The sequence below is a fragment of the Giraffa tippelskirchi genome, chromosome 12 (assembly GCF_054371585.1).
Source record: "Giraffa tippelskirchi isolate mGirTip1 chromosome 12, T2T-mGirTip1v1.2.pri, whole genome shotgun sequence".
NCBI classification, from domain to species: Eukaryota; Metazoa; Chordata; class Mammalia; order Artiodactyla; family Giraffidae; genus Giraffa; species Giraffa tippelskirchi.
The window spans coordinates 16,079,046-16,103,584 of NC_137286.1; the positions used below are offsets into that span (position 1 = coordinate 16,079,046).

The window sequence follows — 24,539 nt, forward strand, 5'->3', positions numbered from 1 at the left end:
AAAGGAAAATTGGAGCAGGTCGTGAGTGACTCAGCTCCTCTCCTCCCAACAAGGTGGCTCAGGTAAAATAGTCATGTACATCTGACCTTTAAAATGTAATACTCCAGTAATTGCAAAAAGGCCAGTTCAATGCTTTACTGCGTTTCTGCACTTTCACATATAATACTCAGGAGCTGACATTTATAAAACTGCTGGTGCACTCTGGAGAAATCCTGATAGCTGAGGTGTTATATGAGTCTATTGTTATCATGATAATGGATATGCAAGTGTGTTAGAGAGTAACACTGAGATATTTTGAAAGACAAGAGATATTTATCATTAGTTAATTGGATGATTTAAGAGTAAATATAATTTTATAAAGTTGTTATTTGCTATTAATATACAAATTCATATTCATTTTACTCAGAGTAACAATTTGAGCAAACCAGTAATAAAAATGTAATACAAAAATTGTCAAAGAAAAATGTTAAAGAACTTTTAATAATCTACAACAGATATTAATTTTTTCACTTTCCCTATATAATATCACTGATACAATATTTATTTAGCAATAACTTTCCTCATAGAAGGTAAATGGGAGATACTTCATACGTAGCTAAAAAATAAAAACAAAAATTTACTTAAATGATTTTGGGGACTTTGTCAAGATAAATTATTTCTAATATGTTTCTATATTTTAATAAATTCAGATGAGAAAAAAGTGAGTATTGTTTAAATACACAATGAATGCTTTTAGCAATCACATCCAACTTTAGAACATTTAAGGTATTAAATACATGTCCTGTGTATAGGTTTAACCATCCCAGTGAATTTCTTCAAGATTACAATCAAACAGAAATTAACTTTCAGATATGCAATATTGTCTATTATATATGTTTATATTTTAATGTTTTTAAAAATTGGATATCTGTGTCTAGTTATTTATATTATGGACATCACTATATTTCTCATGTTTAAAATTTGATATAATTGATAGAGGATGTATTTTCAATTAGAAGATTCTTCCTGAATTCAACTATTTATATAATATTTATATTGATAATTACATTTATTAATTTAAATATACTTTCAAAAATGCAAGATTGCATTTCATTAAAAGATCAGTGATATTTACTTATAAAGCCATAAAAATATTTGTGAAAATATTTGTTCACTCTTTTTACAACAAATTGGCCATGATACATTCCTGAAAAACATCCACATGAACATGCCTTCCCTTGCTAAAAGTCACTCAGTCGTGTCTGACTCTTTGCAACCCTGTGGACTGTAGCCCACTGGGCTCCTCTGTCCATGAGATTCTCCAGGCAAGAATACTGGAGTGGGTTGCCATTTCCTCCTCCAGGGGATCTTCCCGACCCAGGGATCAAGGCCATATCTCCTGCATTGCCAGGCAGATTCTTTATGACTGAGGTACCAGTGAAGCCCAAAGAACTTGTACACACACTATATAAGGAATACTCGAAACTCAACAATAAACAACTAACCCAATTAAAAAGTTGATCTTATATTTTTCTAGAGAAGAAATATATATGGTATGTAATCATATTAAAAGATGCTTGGCATCATCCATTAATGAAATGCAAACCAAAACACACTGATTAGAGTAGCTTTAACAAGACAGGCAATACTAAGTACTGGCAGATGATGGAGAGCAACTGGAACTCTCATTTCCTTGGGGGAATGGAAATCTGTAAATCCCTTCGGTAACAGTGGGGCAGTTACTGACAATATTAAAAATATACTTGTCATATGACCTAGTAATCACACGTCAAAAAGTCTGACAAAGTAATATGAAAACCGATGTTGACACAAAGCTGTATGTGAACGTGTATAGAGGCTTTATTAATAATTCCTAAAAACTGAAATCAACCCCATGTCCCTCAAATGTGAAGTGAGCAAACAAACTACGAGACATCCAAATCTCAACAACGGACTCCTAACTATTCTTCCACAATAAGGAATGGACCTAGTGAAAAAATCCAAGTGAAAAAATTATAGATTAAAAAATTACATAAAATTGTATGATTTCATTTAGATGACATTACTTCAAAGGAAAACTTTAGGAATAGATAACAGGTCAATGGTTGCCATAGTTGGGAGTAAAGTGGAGAGATTAGCTACAAAAAGACATGAGAAGTTTTTTAAATGATGTGCTTCTAATGTCCTGAATTTAGTGATAGCAATAAGTCTGTATACATTCATAAAGATTCACAGAACTGAGCACTTCTGTGAATTTTACTGTATATTAATTATGGCTTCAATTTTTAAATGAAAAAAATCTATAAAATTGAATCTATTTGAAATCCAAATTTCAAAACTTGAAAGACAGTATTTTTCTTATGTGCATTTTAATTCACTCTTTGAATAGAAGAACATCATACTTTACCCAGGCATATAATTTTTCATTAGTATAAATTGATTAAAATATATATCAAAATTGAATGTTAATGCTAGTGTTCAATAAATTGTACGTACAATTTTTGTGACTTACATTTACAAAGAACAAGTTTCTTTGCCTTATCATTATTCTTGTAATATCATCTGTTGTTTTTGTTTTTGAGTTGCTAAGTCCTGTCCTGTCTGACTCTGAAACCTCATGGACTGCAGCACACCAGGCTCCTTTGGCCTCTACCATCTGAGTTTGCTCAAACTCAAGTCCATTGAGTAGGTAATATTTTCTAACCATCTCATCCTCTGCTGCCTCCTTTTCCTTTTGCCTCCAATCTTTCCCAACATCAGAGTCTTTTCCATTAAGTCAGCTCTGCATCAGGTGGCTTTGGCCACCAATACTTTGGTATTGGAGTTTCAGCTTCAGAATCCGTCCTTCCAATGAATATTCAGGGTTGATTTCCTTTACGATTGACTGGTTTGATCTCCTTGCAGTTCAAGGGATTCTCAAGAGTCTTCTCCAGTGCAATAAATTGAGAGTATCAATTCTTTGGTGATCAGCTTTCTTTAGGTTCAACTCTCACAAGCATACATGACTATTGGAAAAACCATAGCTTTGACTATACGGATCTTTGTCTGCAAAGTGATGTCTCCACTTTTTAATACATTGTCTAGGTTTGTCATAGGTTTCCTTCAAAGGAGCAACTGAGTTTTAATTTCATGGCTACAGCCATCATCTGCAGTGATTTTGGAGCCCAAGAAAATAAAATGTGTCACTGCTTCCACTTTTCCTCCTTCTATTTGCCAGGGAGTGATGGGACCAGATGTCGCAATCTTAGTTTTTTGAATGTTGAGTTTCAAGCTGGGTTTTTCATTCTCCTCTTTCACCTTCATCAAGAGGCTATTTAGTTCATTTTCACTTTCTGCCATTAGAGTGGTATCATCTGCATATCTGAGGTTCTTGATATTTCTCTTGGCAATCTTGATTTCAGCTTGTGATTCATCCAGCTCAGCCTTTTGCATGATGTACTCTGCATAGAAATTAAATAAACAGGGTGACAAGGTACAGCTTTGTCATACTTCTTTCCCAATTTGGAACCAGTCAGTTGTTCCGAGTGAGATTCTAACTGTTGCTTCTTGAACCTCATACAGGTTTCTTAGGAGACTGGTTAGTTGGTCTGGCACTCCCATCACTTTGAAAATTTTCCACAGTTTGTTGTGACCCACAGAGTCAAAGGCTTTAGCGTAGTCAATGAAACAGATGTCTTTTTGGAATCCCCTTGCTTTCTCTATGATGCAACAAATGTTGGCAATTTAATCTCTGGTTCCTGTGCTTTTTCTAAACCCAGCTTGTACGTACGGAAGTTCTCTTTTCACATACTGCTGAAACCTAGCTTGAAGAATTTTGAGCATAACCTTGCTAGTATGTGAAATGAGCAAAATAGTGTGGTAGTTTGAACATCCTTTGGCATCGCCCTTCTTTGGGGTTGGAATAAAAATTGACCTTTTCCAGTCCTATGGCCATTGCTGAGTTTTCCAAATTTCACCCATTGTTAAAAAAGAATCTCCTTGAATAATGAATGACCTTGTGCATTAAAAGTAATTGAATGTTCTTTAAAACATCATCTGAGGCAATATTCAGTATCTTTTAGTCTTTAAGTGGAGAAGGCAATGGCACCCCACTCCAGCACTCTTGCCTGGAAAATCCCATGGACGGAGGAGCCTGGTAGGCTGCAGTCCATGGGGTCGCTAAGAGTCAGACACAACTGAGCGACTTCACTTTCACTTTTCACTTTCATGCACTGGAGAAGGAAATGGCAACCCACTCCAGTGTTCTTGCCTGGAGAATCCCAGGGACAGGGGAGCCTGTTGGGCTGCCGTTTATGGGGTCGCACAAAGTCGGACACAACTGAAGCGAGTTAGCAGCAGCAGCGGCAGCAGCAGTCTTTAAGTGAAAACGGAAATAATTAAAGTAGGAAGTTTTCTCAAAGTCTAGCACAAATACTAAAAGTAATACTGATTGTTTTTACTCAAAGTTTCCAAGTTTTTAATAAAATGTAAAAGATCTCAAGAAAAATGTTCAATAACAGTAAAAGTTACATAAATTTGCTAAGAAGTAATTATAATTTCCAAATGCGCAATGAGGAAAATATTATAAATGATAAACCTTAAGCTAAATATTAAATGCATATAAATAGGAAGGTAATTTAGTATTTTTATTAGCATTATTACGATATATCATTCTTCGCCCTTTTGTTTTTAACTCATCTATGTCTTTAAAGTGTTTTTTTTAATTTATGACATATAGCTGGGTCTTATTTTATTTATATATTTTGGAAGCGTTGTTTGGTTGGTGTGTTTAGAATATTTCTATTTGAAGAGACTATTAATACAGTTGGATTAATTTCTACCATATTTATGTCTGTTTTCTATTCATTGTATTTTTTGTTGTTTCTCCCTCTTCCTCTTTTTCTGCCTTTTCTGGTTTTAACTGAGTATTTTATATGTTTCCCTTTCTCTTCTCCCTTAACATATGTATCATTTATATCTTTTTAAAAATGTTTAGTGGTTTCTCTAGGTTTTAAAATGTATATTTTAAAACAATCTAAGTTCACCTTTGAATAATACTATACAGCTATACATGCTACTACCATACTGCTATGCATGCAGTGCAATGACCTTGTAGGCATTGCTTTATTCATTTCCCTTATCCATACCCCATATTCACTCAGTACATGTGCACTACTATTACTTTGACAAAGTATTAAATATTCCTTCTCTCATGCTCTTCCTTTATTTAGATCCTATGTCAGATCAATGGAAGTTTCCTCTCCCTGAAAAACTTCTTTTAACATATTAATATTTTGCAAGGCAAGTATGCAGGACAGGACTGTTTTTATTCATATGAGGAAAGCTATTTCTCTTTCACTTCTGAAGGATAATTTCCTGGAAATGAAATTCTAGTTTGTTTTTTCTTTTACTTTTAACACATTAAATATTTAACTACCCTCACTGCTTGCATAGTTCAGCAGAAATTTCACTATAATTCTCATCCTTGTTCCTCTCTAAGTAAGATGTCACACATCCTCCTCTGGTTTCTTTTAAGATTATTTCTTTGCATTTGGTTTTCTATATTTAAAAATAATGTGCCAAGGTATGGATTTTGGGGTAGGGGAGATATTTATCCTTTTGATAGTCTCTGATTTTCCTTGATAGATGGTTTGTTGTCTGTTGTCAATTTTGGAAAGCTCTCGCCTATTATTTCTTTAAATATTTCTTCTGCTCCATTCTGTATAGTTTTTGTAATCCACTTATGTGTGTGTTACATATTTTGATATTGTTAAGCAGTTCTTGGATGTTTCTTTTTTCTTTTGTTACTGTTTTTAGAATCTTTTTTTTTTTTTTTTTCTCTTTGTATTTCAGTCCATAGAATTTCTACTGGTCTCTCTTATTCTTCACTAATTCTTTCTGGCCGTGTTGAATCTATCAATGAATCCATTAAAGTCATTCTTCATTTCTATTACTGTTTACTTGATTTCTAGCATTGACCTTTTAAAAAATGTCACTGTGAATTGCCTTTTGAATCTTTCATAGCTTTTTATCTTTCTGTTTACATTACCCACCTTTGCTTACATGCTGTCCTCTCTCTCCATTAGATCCCTTGCCACATTAGTCATAACTATTTTTAATTTCTTTTTTCACAATCCCAATGTCTATTTCATATATGAATACTGTTAGATGTTTGTTTTACCTTCTCAGATTATGGCTTTCCTTGACTTTTGGCATGTTTTTAAATTTTTTGTTGACAGCTAGACAAGTTGTATCAGGTAATAAAATGAAGCACATACATCTTTCATAAGAATTTATGCTAATTTGTACTTATGCTAATAGTATTTGGGTTGTGTTGTTTTAATGGTTAATATGTCTAATGTTTATTTTAGCTTTAGGTACAAGAAGCTTCAACTTATTTCTCCTGTGTGTTTGGCTTTGTTTTCTTTTTCTGGCTTTGAGTTTTTCTATAGACTGCTCTTGAAAAGTGTCTGTGGCATGTAACTCTTTCAACCCGTAACCCATTGTAATTAAACTGGATCCCTGTTGAAGATGGTGGTAAGGTGCTAGGAGTATTCTACAAACTTCAGATTTACTATTCATCTTTCAATGGCATTGCAGGACTGTGGCTTTCACAAGTGTTTCTGTTCCTTCTCCTCACTCTCTACTCCCTTCTCTACCTGCAGAATCCCCAATCTATTTCTTCAAAGTACTGTCCCTCTAGTGAGAATGTTGTTGTTCTGGTTTTTCCCTTTCAGGAAGACAGGATATGACAGAGCAAGGACAAATGCTCTTCCTTTAGGTAGAATACACTTCCAGAATTGCACTCTGCTGAAGTTTTTTCCCTTGAAGTATAGGCCACTCTCATTGTTGAAGTGCTGCTCATTTCCAAGTGGCTCAATAGTAAAGAATCCACCTGCCAAGCAGGAAATGCTGGTTCAGTTCCTGGGTTGGGAAGATCCCTGAGAAAAAGAAATGGGAACTCACTCCAATATTCTTGCCTGGAAAATTCCATGGACAGAGGAGCCTGGCAGGATACAGTCCATGGGGTCACAGAGTTGGACATGACTTAGTGATTAAACACCAACAATGACACCTTTCACAATGATTTCATTTTGCCTTCCTCCTCCAGTGCCATGAGGGGATCTTTCTCAAATCTCACTATGAGAATCAGATGAAATTCTCAGAAAGAAAATTCACGCAAGTTTGGGCTCCCACTAAGAGCACCTCCTCCCTCCCACTCCAACAAAGCTGATGCCTCTTAGAGTTTCTCATTCTCCTACTGAACCCTTCACTGAATAATCTCTGGTGCTCCCTAGTCAGCCCCTTGGTGGCAACAGATGAGTGGTAGTAGATATTAATAAATATTTCTCCATGACAATTTTTATCACAGTAGAGACAAACTGGCTACAAACTCAAATCAACATTGATGGGAAACTGGAAGCATACATCTGAGGTTATTTTTGTGTCATTAATCACCTGTCAACCACTGAAACCTGGAAAACCTATAAAGGTGGGACCCAGCTAGGAAGCAAATCCTTAAGGGGTATTTGAGCAACCTGCATGGCTTTTATCCAATGTTCCTTTATGATGGGATTTGAGTATGTTTTAGTTACTATATGTCTATTTTCAGAATAAATTGAAGAATTACTTTGATAAAAAGTCACTGCCCTAACAGTCACTAAAGTGCTGCTTGATTTTATGCTCCAACCTGTGGCATTTCAACATTTATATAATGTGCCCAAGGCACATACTCATGGAAACCATTACAAAAGAACTCTGTAAGATGTTATCCACTACTCAAAAACCACACTGTGCTTGCCAGTCACAATCTTCTGGAAAGGTTGAAAAACCCAATGGCATCCTTAAATTACAGTTAATATGATTTCGAAAACCTTTGAATTTCTTTGGCTAAAAGTACTTCATTTAGCCCAAATGGCCATATAGTCCTTTCATTCACAGACATATTGATTTACTCTCTATGAATTGGTAACTGAAATGTCTATGTATTTAGAGATTTTTCTCTTTTATACTAGTATATGCTTTGTTACATGCAGTCATGGCAAAATATTGCAAGGAACTTATGCACTATACTCTGTTCTATCACCTGCAAGTTAAGATTGCCTTCCTTCCTCATGATCTTGAACAAGGAGCTTCATATACTGGCGGGGGGTGGGGCGGGAAACTGGAGGAGTTAAAAAAAAAATACTTTTAACCTTGCTGTAAACAATTTTATCATGTTCTATTAACAATTAAAATAGCAAGTTTCAAGAAGTCAATGCTTAGGTTTACATTTCACAAGTAAAGAAGCAATGTAGAATTGCATGCCTTTGGATAGATGCCCCAATAGGGGACCTCAAAGTGAAGGTTCACAGATACCCTAAAGACACAGCTCTTCTTCCTAAGTACAAAGCTGACCTAAGACCTTCAGAACAAGCAGATGATGTCAGATAGTGGACTGCTTCCACTCAAGGTGTCAAAACTAGGTTTGTTTGACACCTAAATCCTGTTTTGTTTCTTACTTTCTCACTTAGAATCGTTCTTCTCATTTTCTATACATTCCTCATTGTTGTGAACCTATTATAATCCTTTTTCTCATTTCCTCTTTATATTTTTTAGATCAAAACATATACAACAAAATTCTAAATGGGTCATAGGGATAAAAATGTATATATACTATGGCACATTTTTAAAAGTGTGCTATAGTATACATTTAAAAAATATTTTGAATGGATAAGGAAGCTGTGGTACATATATACAATGGAATATTACTCATCCATTAAAAAAAATACATTTGAATCGGTTCTACTGAGATGGATGAAACTGGAGCCCATTATACAGAGTGAAGTAAGCCAGAAAGAAAAACAACAGTACAGTATACTAATGCATATATATAGAATTTGAAAGATGGTAACGATAACCCTATATGCGAGGCAGAATAAGAGACACAGATGCATAGAACAATTTTATGGACTCTGAGGGAGAAGGTGAGGGTGGGACGTTCTGGGAGAATAGCATTGAAACATGTATATTATCATATGTGAAACAGAACACCATTCCATGTTCGATGCATGAGACAAGGGCTCAGGGCAGGGGCAATGGGATGACCCAGAGGGATGGGATGGGGAGGGAGGGGGGTGGGGGGTCCAGGAGGGGTAACACATGTAAACCCATGGCTGATTCATGTCAATGTATGGCAAAAACTATTACAATATTGTTAAGTAATTAGCCCCCAACTAAAATAAAAAAAAAAATACTCATTCTAAGATAATTTTTAGATTATCCCAAACATAGTTACTGCTATTAATTTTACCTACTTTTGAATATACCATGTATCACCAGACCCCTTTGATAAACATTTCTGGCCAACTCTGTTCTCATAAAATGAAACTTCAGGGAGTTACAACTGGATAGCATCTTTACTTGCAACCATAAGAACAAACGACCATACAGAAATCAACCTGTGACTTTGCCAGCACCATTCCCTCCCAAAAAAGAAAAAAATACAAATATAGAATCAGATGTTAGGTAATTTTAAATTTGAATTCAACAATCTTCATAGCGCAATAGGCTAAGTACTTATCGCTTGGAAGAGACTAGCAGAGATCCAAATATGTAACCAAGCTAAGGAAAACCTTTGAATCTGACTCTGTATTGTGGAAAATGCCTTTGTTTCTCAGCATCTCTGAGTGATCCTAGCAGGTACTAATTTACTTGTAGCCAGGGTTCAAGGCCTTGTTTGCCTTAGACAGATAACTCATGAAATTTAGGAATAATATAGGCAGGAATAATAATATAAGAAGACTTTTCTACACATTGAGACCTTAATTCTATAATAGCTAAGTTGGAAGTCCTTACCCAGGCACAATATCCAAAACAACACCACTCTTGATTATTCATACAAATTACTGATTTATTTTTTAACATGAACAATCAGGGCAATGTTCCCATTGGTACTAATAATACACATAGAAAAGAGTAAAGGAAACTTACTAGTAACTCTGACAGAAGTTATGAAAGACATCACCTCTGCCCTAGATGGAATATTGGTTAGTCTGAACTCATTAGCATGACTAGTGATGTGAACAGTTGCATGGCTCTTAGTTCTTTGTTGGCAAATTATAATGATGGCTGTACCACTGCTGATACTTCTTGCTGTATTTGGATGAATGGAACAAATAGAATAGGGTATATATTACCTCCTTAAGGAAGAAGCTACTTGAATGTCAAGTTTTCACCTTGTGGTCTACGAGGCTTATCTATTGGCCTAGTTTGGGAAGGCTGGGTTGCTGGTTCCAAGCATCTTAAGGAAACTATTAATTATTGCTACTTCATGTTCATTTTAGTAAAAATTATGCTGTTCCACGACAATATGTCCAGGATCTTAAATGCTTCTATGCAGCTACTCTTTTATCAGATGATTATGATGGTGGTACAACAAAATGCCAAGAATAGTTTTTCATACAATTGCATGAAAACAATCCTAAAGCAGTGAGGATCTGGGTCTAGCGTTTTCCTCAATTGGTCAACTTCTTGAAAGAGATAGTATGATCAGAAAAAGGACTGAGAGACAATATATATATGAACAATGGCCAGGTCCCCTACATGACAATTAGAACTCTTATCCACAACCTCTGAAGCAACTAGCCCAGGAAGACAAACCACTACTTCCACAGACACTGACCCATAATAGTCAAAGACTTTTGGCTTCCTGGTTGTTTTCCTCACTTCCAACTAAGGACCAACCAAGTTAACATAAAAGGTTTTGGATTGAGAAGGTTAGGGAAGAAGTGGACCATATTTAATACTTGCAGCAAAAATGAAGGAGAAGCACTCCTTTCTAATATATAAGAATAAAAGTCCAAGTAGCAGGAAGTAGATAATTTGCAATTAATGCATGTTATTAAATAAATCATTAATACATTGCTTCTTCCTCATTTCAAATTGCCTTGGTGCTACTTGCATTAACACCTGTGACTAAATAATAATACTCTTCCCAGGCTAGGTATTTTTATTTTGTTTTGCTTTTGTCATCATTTCTTTCCCATTTAAAGAAATTCAACTTTCAAGACACAAGTCATTCAGCATTAAGTGTCAGCCGCCTCTGCTCTTTTTTCTTCAGCTGGGCAAAAGGCAAAGTCTTGCATAGTAAGATCTCCTTCTTCCCTCTATAGAAAGCTTTTCACTGGTTTGTGAAGATAAATGTTTTCCTGTCCTATTCACTCACCAGGAAAGAAGAGGTCAAGGGCTAGAAGGTAGCTTTTTTCATAAGGCTACACTTTCTGTATCATCCATATGTAGCAAAATGCAGCTGAGCAATTTTTGCTTGCTGAATATGAGTGCATTTCAGGAAATATGCTGTCAAGTGGTTTTGAAAACCTAGAAGTGTTGTCATAAAACATTATTAAGTTCAGTTATTACTGAAGGCAGATTGTATATCCATTACTATTTTAGGAACTGTTAGTGCTGTGTTAGTGAGGCTGCCATCCTCAGAAGGATGGAATCAGGAGAATAAGGGGTTGGGGAACACTGGGTCAGCATCATGGCTTTAGTATTTGTCTTGGCCTCAGTAAAATTCTGCTACATAACTGCACAGACTCAAGATTAACTCATAGCTTGAATCTAAGAAGCTAAAAGTCCAGACTGCCCTCTTTGGGTGGAGTACCAAGGGTGCTAGACTCTGGAGAGATGTGAGATGTGAGATGACTGTTAAGTCCGTGTTCACTGGGCAATGCCATGGGGTTGGAAGGGCTCTGGTCATCCAACTTGACTGACCTAGGTTGGAGCTGTGTCAGTGGGTGTTTGTGAGCTTGTATAGGACAGGCCATGGGAATACCGCCAGAGCCCAGAGTGCCAGAAGGCAGTGGAGGGCCAGCCAAGATCTTGACCTGTATGCTGAGTGCAAGGACCATCTGGTGAGAGACTAAGTGGATGCTGAGATATTGCTGGACAACTCTGCCCACCAGGACACACAGAAGGTAGCCTTCCTGGATTTAGGGATACTGAAGTAAAATTTTTAACAGCTCAGAGCAAAGTATGAGTGCTAAGATCAGAGGGGTTGTGAGCTGGTCCAAAGCTGATGGGACTTGGCAGCTGCCTAAGCTTGGTTTCCAGAAAAACATTTATTTCTGCTTTATTGACTATGCCAAGTCTTTGACTGTGTGGAGCACAATAAACTGTGGAAAATTCTGAAAGAGATGGGAATACCAGACCACCTGACCTGCCTCTTGAGAAATCTGTATGCAGATCAGGAAGCAACAGTTAGAACTGGACATGGAACAACAGACTGGTTCCAAATAGGAAAAGGAGTACGTCAAGGCTGTATATTGTCACCCTGCTTATTTAACTTGTATATAGAGTACATCATGAGAAATGCTGGGCTAGAAGAAGCCCAAGTTGGAATCAAGATTGCAGGGAGAAATATCAATAACCTCAGATATGCAGATGACACCACCCTTATGGCAGAAAGTGCAGAAGAACTAAAGAGCCTCTTGATGAAAGGGAAAGAGGAGAGTGAAAACATTGGCTTAAAGCTCAACATTCAGAAAACTAAGATCATGGCATCCGGTCCCATTACTTCATGACAGATAGATGGGGAAACAGTGGAAATAGTGGTTGATTTTATTTTGGGGGGCTCCAAAATCACTGCAGATGGTGACTACAGCCATGAAATTAAAAGACGCTTACTCCTTGGAAAGAAAGTTATGACCAACCTAGACAGCATATTAAAAAGCAGAGACATTACTTTGCCAACAAAGGTCCATCTAGTCAAGGCTATGGTTTTTCCAGTAGTCATGTATGGATGTGAGAGTTGGACTATAAAGAAAGCTGAGTGCTGAAGAATTGATGTTTTTGAACTGTGGTGTTGGAGAAGACTCTTGAGAGTCCCTTGGACTGCAAGGACTCTATCCTAAAGGAAATCAGTCCTGGGTGTTCATTGGAAGGACTGATGTTGAAGCTGAAACTCCAATACTCTTGCCACCTGATGTGAAGAGCTGACTCATTTGAAAAGACCCTGATGCTGGGAAAGATTAAGGGCAGGAGGAGAAGGGGATGACAGATGATGAGATGGTTAGATGGCATCACCGACTCAATGGACATGAGTTTGGGTAAACTCTGGGAGTTGGTGATGGACAGGGAGGCCTGGCGTGCTGCAGTTCATGGGGTCACAAAGAGTCGTACACGACTGAGTGACTAAACTGAACTGAACTGAAAGCTTGAGTTTGCCTAACAGTTATCTGACTCCAGTTCCTCCCTGGTGAGGATATGGCTATGGAAATAAGTCCTCAGGTTTCAGAGGACTGGTATATCTGGGTTCAGCCCTTGCTCCAGTGTGTCCATAGAGTAGAGGTAGTCCTATTCACTTCACTGCTTTCAGAAGTCGAGTTGTGGGAGGGTGCTTGGCCCACTGAAACCAAGGTGATATGATCTGCTTATGGGAGAGGCAGCTGGAAAACAGTGGCTATATGCTTTGTTTAGTCTGCTACCCTAGCAAACCATAAGCTTTACATTTAAGTTCCCCTTCTTAGCCAAGTCTCCTTCCATCACCACCATACCGGCAGGCCACTTGTCCAGGGCCCCTGAGTTAGTCATGTCCAATGTGGGATGAGCGATGGAATTCATGTGCAGAAGTGCACAATGCTCCAATACATTACATCTCACCCTCATAGGGAAGAGCCAGTTGGCATTCTGAATGATTGGTTCAATCACCATAACCACATGAGTGGCTGCAACCACAGCCATTTCAGAGAGCATTCCTTCATTTTTGGTCCATAACAAGTTAACCACAGAAATGATTACAGTGCATTTTGTTACTGCTGTTAGTATAAGCAAGATTTGCAAGGAACTTAATTAAACATTTAAAGTTAACAAAATTTTGTGGTGGCAACTTTTGACCTGTTCTCCATAAATCTCGAAGTTTTGTCTTAGTCTTGCACACTTGCAACTTCTGTCCATTATTTATACAGATTAAAAGTCATCAAAATTTAAGGCAATTTCCATAATTAGGGTTTTAAATCAACAGCTTACAGCATGGGGGTTATCCAGGTGAGAAGCAGAGCAGTCTACAACAGCTCTGTTTCTTTAGCTTGGAGGCCCCAGCATCAACTTTAAAATGCCCATCTCTATCTGTTCCCTAGGAGAAGCAATGGCACAGGCTTCAACTAGAACCCCCTTCAAATATTCTTTCAAAGGAGTCTCCAAAGCTGGTCTTTCCCCCCACCTATCTTGATTGGCTCACATTTCAGGGAGAGCCCTTCCTAAGATTCCTAATGTTTTTGATGGTATTATACTGAAACATTATAATGAAACAAATAATTTGCTCTACTTCCTATCAATGGCCACACAGTTGCACCCGTCTGCTGCAAATTGATCCTTACACTGTTCTACTTGATTTTCTTGTTTCTACTTGATTTTCTTGGGCTCTAGAATCACTGCAGATGGTGACTGCAGCCATAAAATTAAAAGATGCTTACTCCTTGTAAGAAAAGCGATGACCAACCTAGACTGCATATTAAATAACAGAGGCATTACTTTGCCAACAAAGGTCCATTAAGTCAAAGCTATGTTTTATCCAGTAGTTATGTATCGATGTGAAAGTTGGACTATAAAGAAAGCTGAGCACCAAAGAATTGATGCGTTTGAACTGTGGTGTCGGAGAAGACTATTGAGAGTTCCTTGGACTGCAAGGAGATCAAACCAGTTCATCCTAAAGGAAATCAGTTGTGAATATTCATTGGAAGGCTGATGCTGAAGCTGAAGCTCCAATACTTTGGCACCTGATGAGAAGAACTGACTCACTGGGAAAAACTGATGCTGGGAAAGATTGAGGGCAGGAGGAGAAGGGGAGGACAGAGGATGAGGTGGTTGGATGACATCACCAACTCGATGGATGTGAGCTTGAGCAAGCTCTGGGAGTTGGTAACGGACAGGGAAGCCTGGCATGCTGCAGTACATGGGGTCGCAGAGTCAGACATGACTGAGCAACTGAAATGATTGACTGACTTGATTTGTAGCTTCAACTATTTCTTAAGGCATTTTTTTTTTAATGGAAGTCCCTGAAAGTTGATTTCAGAAGATTTGTGAGCTTAGTTCTACCTGCCTCTACCAAATCCCAGTTTATCAAGCAGTTTCCTCTGTTTCTGGATATTTAGGGATCTCCACTTCTGTTATGCCATACAGCAAGTACACAATCTTTTCTTCAACAAGGAAAAACACTCCATCATGATGAAGAGAGATTAGAGGTAACTGATTCTCAGCATCCCCATGTGTCCAGGGTTTACCCCAAGAGACAGTCTTCTAGCTGAGCTGATGCTTCTTGAGTATTTTGAGTTATTACAGGGGTTCCCTGTACTTCCTCTGGTATCAGTGCCATGCTGGCCCTGGAAGCACACCATCAGGTTCTTGTGAGGATGGCAGTATACTACACCATGTTCATGCACAGCTTGAATTTTCACAGAAGACTTTTTTGTTTTCTCACCTCTACCCACAGTTAGCGGTGGCTAGACTTTAGGGACTTAAGCCTGACAGGGCAGGGAGGCAGCACCAGTGATTCTCCAGGCCCTCCACCGACCATGACATGTGTCACTCACAGTGACACAGCCCTAATTCCTTTTTTATGTTTCTGTTTCTGCTATCTTACCTCGCTGCTCTCTGATAGGATCTCTAAGTAGAATTTGGCTAAATCATCATGTCACTTGCACATGAAAGTGTGCAAATTCATGGAAGCCTGGTCCTTCTATCAGGTCAAATGTGGAAGCACAGAAACATATGGAATATGTATGATACTAGTTGAGTTTAAAACTGGTTGCATAATGCAAATATAAACACTATTATAAAAATGTATATAAATATTGTAAAATTATATAAACATACATATGAATTTATAAGCATTAATAATCATACAGTTTGAATCTTTGTAGGAGAAATTCTTTTCAGGATGTATTGTTCTCTTTTGTAAGAAATAATTATACAGCTGCTTAATTGTCATTTCTGAAAAAAAAATTAATTTTAACTTGGTTGTTGCTGAAGTGTGACCTTGAAAGCGACTTGTCTTTTTAACAAAGGAAATGGTGAAATATGTGCTACCAAAATACAAATTTGCTCCATCTTCTTTTAAAGGTACTTCTGAAAATACTCCATACACACTCTCCATATGCAGTATAAACATCAATATTAAAATAGAAGTTAAGGGATTTTGTGCCTGCTATGCACCCTATCCAATATTTAAAACCAAACAGTTTTTAGTTAATACTGTCTCTAGTAATCACTCTATTGTTGCCACTAATGTTATTACTTTATGCATAAAACAAAGAGAGCTTCTGAGTTTAAGTTTCAGCCTCTACCTGATAAAGAGTTTGAAATGTCAGTATGCAGTGTAGTATAAATACATATTAGACAAACTGAATTTAGAAGGTAATGATATGGATGCAAATTTGAAAGGAGATTTAGAGTGTGTTTATATTTTGCATGTTCAGCATTGCTGAGTAATCAAGGTTACTATAACAGATAGTTTATCAGTCAGAGTCCTTCAAGAAAGAGAAATGGACATTTAAATTGTCAAAGTCTGCATAAAAAAAGAATACATTAGTAATTCACACACCAAATAAAAAAGATAACTTGGAAAAATATTTTCTAGGAAGAATTTTTAGTGGGTTTCTCATCAATCACACTAATTATTGATTTACAGACTATATACTAATAACATAGATTCAGTAGCTCCATTATTCATCACTGCTTACCTACACATCTGACATATTTCCACTGAGTATTTTCTTTCAATTAAATACTTTTCCAGAGTAAATTTTGGCGTCAACTTTCCTACAATCAAATCAGTTCAAAAGTTCAATGCCTTTTTTTTTTTCAAATCACATGCAACTGTGTTGGATTTTGTCACAGACAAGATAAACAACTATTGTCCCTATGTTAATTCCTCAGAGGGAAAAAAAAGTATTGCAATTGTGTAAATAATGATTTGTATTTGTCAAGAAGCACAAATCATTCTGAATTTCATGAAGAAAAGGAAAAACACCCTTAATAAAAAGAAGCCAGAGTTTGAGAAAGCCGGCTTAAAACTCAACATTGAAAAATAAACTAAGATCATGGCATCTGGTCCCATCGCTTCATGGCAAATAGAAGGGGAAAAGGTGGAAGCAGTGACAGCTTTCCTCTTCTTGGGTTCTAAAATCACTGAGGATGGAGATTGCAGCCATAAAATTAGAAGACGACTGCCTCTTGGCAGGAAAGCTATGACAAACCTGTTAAAATGTGTTAAAAAGCAATGATGTCACTTTGCCAACAAAGGCCCATATAGTCAAGGCTATGGCCTTTCCTGTAGTCATGTATGAAGCTGAGAGCTGGACCATGAAGAATGCAGAGCACAGAAGAATTGATGCTTTCAAACTGTGGTGCTAGAGAAGACACTTGAGAGTCCCTTAACAGTCAAGATATCAAATCAGTCAATCTTAAAGTAAATCAACCCTGAATACTCATTGAAATGACTGATGCTGAAACTCCAATACTTTACCCACCTGATGCAAACCACTGACTCATTGGAAAAGACACTGATGCTGGAAAAGATTGAAGGCAGAAGGAGAAGAAAGAGACAGAGGATGAGATGGTTGGATGGCATTACTGATTCAATGGACATGAACTTGGGCGAACTCTGGGAGATGGTAAGGGACAGGGAAGCCTGGCATGCTGCAGTCCATGGGGTCACAAAGAGTTGAACACGATTTGGCAGCTGAAAAACAACAACATTGTTTGAGAACAATTTTAAATTTTATTAAATTGTTAATAGAGAATGTTAGGGTTTTCCCAATAGCACAGCTAGAAAAGAATCCACCTGCAATGCAGGAGACCTGGGTTTGATTCCTGGGTTGGGAAGATCCTCTGGAGAAGGAAATGCCAACCCACTCCAGTATTCTTGCCTGGAGAATCCCATGGACTGAGGAGCCTGGCAGGCTACAGTCCACGGGGTTACAAGAGTCGGACACGACTTAGCGACTAAACCACCAACCAATAGAGACTCTACGAGGAACATTTTAAAGGCATAAGAAGATGTCCAAGCATACTTAACTTTTATCAAATCAGAATCACATAGTTGAATGTCATCACACTGGGCAACTACAGAGAGGAGGTTTCAACTTGGCTCTGTTTTGGTGTGATGAGAACATTTGACAGAAATTCCATAACATACTGCAATGCTTTTTGTAATGTAAGAACACTTACAATATCTGCCTATTTTATATTACTATTTTCTCTGTTAGATGTTACTAGGTTTCACAATGCTTTTCTAAAAAAAGATATTGGTTTACATTTTATCTTGTGAACACTGAATTGTATGACTCTTAACTGCTATATACTGTGGAGTTCTTCTGTCAAAAGTACAGAACCTCAGTGCACACACAACATGTACAGGTTTTACTCAGTTTACTGTTGCTTTCTTGCTCTCTTGGTCGAAATCATTTCTATTAGGACTATTGTGTAATAAATCATGTATTTAGAATGAGGCAAGGAATAAATGAAAACAATACGATGAAAAACAAGATTGATAGAGCTGGTAGTCCAATAACCTATATAGAAGAAAAATCACAGGAACTGCTGAAGCAGTTTTCATTATAGACTCAAAAGTTTTATGTTGATGTTTTAAAATGCCGGTTATTTTTACCCTGAGACATTTTGAATGGGAGGTAGATTGTGTCGTGGTGCTACTTTTCCACTAGGCCATGTATTTTACTTTTAGGTAGATATTTATTCCTTCTATTAGATTCAGTGGTTTTTCTTTTATTAGCCTACCATGGGCATTAAACTCAACTATATATTGTGTTTTAATAATCATTACCATTTGCTATCACCATTGTCTTCATGATAGTCATAATTATGACTTCATCATCTGAAATATTACCACTAGCGCTAATAAAAATATTAAAAGTTGCTATCTCCCAGTGGGTGAATTGAGGATTTCCTCAGATTGTTTTTTGCATTTATTTATCATAATAGCTCTAGCTATTAAACTTGGCTTATTAAAAAATGTGACTGAGCAAAGAATGTAAGTAGCCATCTGATTCTAAAATATGGTATCAGACCCTAGTTAGAGAGATGCTAGCAGTCAGTTTTATGACAGTGATTTGCTTTCCATATCAAAAGTACAGACATACAGTTAAGGGAAGACTCCACCTTCCATGGTAGGTATCCTTTAGTTCTACCATCTATATAGTATTTTCACCTTCACCCCTTGCATTTCTATTTTATTCTGTGTGCTCCTCTTTAATATTTGATTGGCTTTATAAATATAATGATCAAAATAAAATAGGGATGAATGAGTTTGAAGTGAACTATGAGTGGAACAAAACTTTTTAACCCACAAATATCATTTATATAAACTCTATAGTTAACAACACACTTTATGCTCTTTTTGATGAAAACATGAATGCTTTACCCATAAGGCTACAAATAAGGCAAGGATTTGTACTTTCAACTTTTTCTTATTCTACATTACACTTGAGATCCTAGCAAGTTCAACAATAACAAAAATGAAATAAAATGTATACATTTTACTGATGAAGAATTAAAGCAGTTTTATCCATAGCAAAGATAATGTTCTACATATAAAAGCTTAAAAGTATACAAAACTATTAGAATTAATTTGATAACTTCACTTGTTATAATATCACTATTTAAAGTTCAATTGTGTTTCTGTATACTATCAACAAACAGAAAATAAAACTAAAGTAAATATATCTTTTACAAAAGCACTAAAGAACATAAAATATGTATGGATTAACGTAACAAAATATATATATAAGATCTCTAAAATAATACCTAAAGAACTCTGGTGACAGAAGTCAGAAAAGACTTAAATTGAGATTAATACAATGTTTATACAATGCTTCCCTGATGGCTCAATTGGTATAGAATCTGCCTGCAATACAGGAGACCTGGGTTCAATTCCTGGGCTGGGAAGATCCTCTGGAGAAGGGAATGGCAACCCATGCCAGTATTCTTGCCTGAAGAATGTCATGGACAGAGGAGACCGGTGGTCTACAGTCTATGGGCTGTCAGTCAGACATGACTGAGCTACTAACACAAACAATGTTTATGGATTCAAAGATGCAATATTGTTATATCAATTATCCCAGAAATTATTATTAGAATTAACAAATTCTAACAAATTTCTGAAAAAAAAGTTTTTTAAAATTGATAAAATGATTCTAAAATTCCTGTAGAAATTCAGAAGATCTAAAATAGCCAAAATAATTCTGAATTCATAATTTAAACATTTTGAGAAATCATACTACTTTTTTCATAATCAAGACATATTGTGGTATTGACACAGAGACAGGTAACTAGATCAACTGAACCAAATTAAGTGTCCAGAAACAGACATACATTTATATGGCCAATGAATTTTTAAAATGTACCAAAGCCACTTAATGGAAAATATAGTCTTTGGCAAATTGTTCTGGTACACTGAGCTATTCATATGTGAAGAAAATGAACCACTATCTCACACCACACAAAAACTGAGATTGATATGTGACCCCAGTCTGAAAGCTAAAACTACACATCTTCTACAAGACTATACAGTATAATATCTTTACAGTCTTGGCATAGTAAAGATTTCCTAGGGAGGACCCAGTAAGCACTGAAAATAAAGATCATTAATTTAAAAAAAAAATAACCAACAGACATAGGTATGAAAATTAACAGGAAGTCACAGAGTGGGGGAAAATAAGGGTTATACATATATGTTTGGCAAAAGACTTGTTTTCAGAAAATATGAATGAATGAATGAGAGTCGCTCAGTCGTGTCTGATGCTTTGCCACCCCATGGATTATAGCCTTAATTCACTTCTCTGTCCATGGAATTTTCCAGGCAAGAATACTGGAGTAGGTTGCCATTTCCTTCTCCAAGGAATCTTCCTGACACAGGGATAGAACCTGGGTCTCCTGCACTGCAGGCAGATTCTTTACTGTCTGAACCACAGGGAAAACTAAAGTGAAAGTCGCTCAGTCCTGTCCGACTCTTGGCAACCCCATTGACTGTAGTCCATGGAGTTCTCCAGGCCAGAATACTGGAGTGGGTAGCTTTTTCACTTCTCTAGCGGATCTTCCCAAACCAGGAATCAAACCGGGGTCCCCTGCATTGCAGGAGGATGCTTTACCAGTTGAGCTATCAGTGAAGTTCCATGAAGGAATACATGAAGACTTTCCATAAATCAATAATGAGCAAATAAAATCAGCAAAACAATAAGACATCAAAAAGAAAGTTACACATTTACCAAGAAGTTAATAAAGAAGCAATCAGCATCATTAGTTATGAAGGGTGTAGGATTTCAAATATAGCACTGTTGGTGAAGAGTTCCTGATCAAAAACCTATGTATGATTTTTCAGGCCTGACCATGGGTAACTAAAGAGGTTCTACCTGGCAGGTCTCGGGCTAAAGCTGCCCTCTCCACCCCAGAACTGGTGCACAGCCAGCACACTACCGTCTCTGAATGGAGTTTCAATCAAAGATGCAGGCCTTCTCTGGCTGGCCATACTCTTAATAACATCTGCATTTCTAACCTCAGTACTTACTTCCACGATTGTATAAGTGAATGTTGTTAGTTGCTCAGTCATGTCCAACTTGTTGCAACTGATGGATTGTAGACAGCAAGGCTCCTCTGTCCATGAAATTCTTCAGGCAAGAATACTGGAGTGGGTTGCCATTTTCTTCTCCAAGGGACCTTCCCAACCCAGGGATTGAACCCAGGTCTCCTGCATTTCTTTACCATTTCTGCAGATTCTTTGCTGTCTGAGCCACCAGGGAAGCCCATAGGATCATCAAAATGAGTGTGTCCTGTTTCAGATGACGTAGTAGGCTTAATTCACTTAAAGAAAACATTTTACTTCCACTTTCAGTAAAACCTTCACTTACTCAACAGGTGATTATTAGATACATTTTATTGCCCTGCACTATATAATGTTTATGAACTCCTGAAGAAGACAATTATTAAAAGGGTTTATCAAATGTGCTGAGCTTCATGATGGAAAGAGCAAGTGAATTGACTAATTCACTATTTTTGGATGTATAATTGAGAAATCACAGAATATTTTTTTTTAATTTAAGCTTTTTAGTGCTATGTCATACTATAAATGGGGGCTTCCCTCATAGCTCAGTCAGTAAAGAATCTGCCTGCAATGCAGGAGACCTAGGTTCTATTCCTGGGTCAGAAAGATCCCCTGGAGAAGGAAATGGCAACCCACTCCAGTGTTCTTGCCTGGAGAATCCCACAGACAGAGGAGCCTGGCAGGCTATAGTCCATGGAGTCATAAGAGTCAAACAAGACTTAGCAACTAACCACCATACTATAATAGTCTGTATTCTCTCTTTTAAAAATGATAGCTATGAGGGCTTCCCTTGTGGCTCAGTGGCAAAGAATCCACCTGCCAATGCAGGAGGCATGTGTTCAATCCCTGATCCAGGAAGATGCACTGAAGCCCTCGAATTCTAGAGCCCATGAGCCACAACGAGAAGCCACTACAATAAGAAGCCTATGCACTGCAATCAGAGAGGAGCTTCCACTCGTTGCAACTAGAGAAAAGTCCATGCAGCAACTAAGACTCAGCGCAGCCAAAAGTAAATAAATTAATGTTTTAAAAAAGACTCGGAGAGAAAATGACTTTAAATAAAATACTAGTTATCAAATGAAATATCATTAACTATTATTATAATTGTTACAACAATTATAGAAAATATTTAAAGAGCACTTATTATGTACCTGACATTGTTTAAGTACTTTATATGGACAAACTCTTTTTATTTCTCAAAAATCATTCTGTGAGTCAGGTGCTAATGCTGTCATTATAGTTGCAAGTTTAGTGTCTATCTATAAACTGCCAGAATAGTCAAGCCTGAAAAAAATGTTGATTCTTAATGAGATGATAATTATTAAAGTTGTGCGTTTTATTTTTTTATCTTTATTTTATTTATTTATTTATTTTATTTTTTTTTATTTTATAAATTTATTTATTTTAGTTGGGGGCTAATTACTTTACAATATTGTAATAGTTTTTGCCATACATTGACATGAATCAGCCATGGGTTTACATGTGTTCCCCTTCCTGGACCCCCCACCCACCTCCCTCCCCATCCCATCCCTCTGGGTCATCCCATTGCCCCGGCCCTGAGCCCTTATCTCATGCATTGAACATGGAATGGTGTTCTGTTTCACATATGATAATATACATGTTTCAATGCTATTCTCCCAGAACGTCCCACCCTCACCTTCTTCCTCAGAGTCCATAAAATTGTTCTATGCATCTGTGTCTCTTATTTTTTAATTTTATTTATTTTTTATTTTTTTATTTTATTTTTTATTTTATTTTTTAAAAATTTATTTTATTTTTTAAATTGTGAAAATATGATAACACATTTACAGGAGACTTGGAAAAAACAAAACAAAGTTACATATAGTTCCACTATATATTATAATTGTTTTAAGCAGATAAATTAAGATTTTTAGTTGGAGTTTCAATATCAAACCCTCAGAAATTAATAGAACAAATGTACATAGAAGAATATAGTAGATCTGAAGAGCATTATGAACCAATTCGACATAAGATTTATATAATTTTCACACAACAGTAGGATACAAATTCTGTTCAAATTTCCATAGACTATAAACTAGAAAACACTGGGACATATCCAGAGACATAAGACCAGGTACAGAAATTTCATGTCTAAAGGTATAGAAATCATACAGTCTGTTCTCTTATGACTATGGAATTATGTTAGAGATTGATATCAAAAGATATTTGAAAATAACCCACATATTTTCAGGTGCTATGTAACATGTACCACAAGAGATCTTAGACGTAGCCATTGAAAGTCTCAATAAAGTTAGAAGACTGGAAAAACACAAAGGATGATTGCAGAGAAGAAAGTATTTAAATGATAAATTAAATCAAAGATACTTTAAAAAAATCCCTTGTATTTGGAAATTAAATGTCCACTTTAAATGAGAGGTATATCTAAGAAGCCATAACAAGGAAAATTAGAAAATATCTGTAGTAGAATAAAACTGAAAAAAGACTTTACCAGGTTATTTCATGCAGGTGAAGCTGCTCAATGCAATTAAATACAATTGCAGAGGAGTCTTGAATAAGGTATGGAAATAAATAAAGGACACTAGCATAACATTTCACAAGATTTGAACAAAATCTGTACTTTAGTTAATAATATTGTATTGGATTAGACGTTTAAAGCCTCATTCAATTTTTTTTAATCACTCAGATGACAAGCTTCCTAGACTTTTAGCAGTAATATGAGATGCTAAAATACATGGAACTATATAAAATTTTTGAGTGAATATAAGTTAGAAATCTAGCATTCTACTCATACCAAGTCAAACAAGTAGAACCAAAATGTCATAAATTATTTGGCTAGGCAAAATTTCATAAGTTTTCTAAAATATATGTATTATACATACTACATATATATATATATATTATATAAAAGCTTTTCTACTATGCTTGGTAAATACTTGAGAAAGAACATGAGAGACAGAAAAATTGGAAAACATAAAACTAAATGAAATCGGAGCATTGAATATGAAAT

The 24,539-nt window shown here is 36.5% G+C and overlaps 1 long non-coding RNA gene and 1 pseudogene across 2 annotated transcripts in view; one reads left to right on the forward strand and one right to left on the reverse strand.

Annotated features, from left to right (window-relative positions):
- LOC145529032 (uncharacterized) overlaps positions 1-24,539 on the forward strand; it is a 130,273-nt gene that overhangs the window by 73,744 nt on the left and 31,990 nt on the right. The gene's annotated exons all lie outside the window — the stretch shown is intronic.
- On the reverse strand, positions 13,426-21,478 carry LOC145530054 (rho GTPase-activating protein 17-like; annotated as a pseudogene).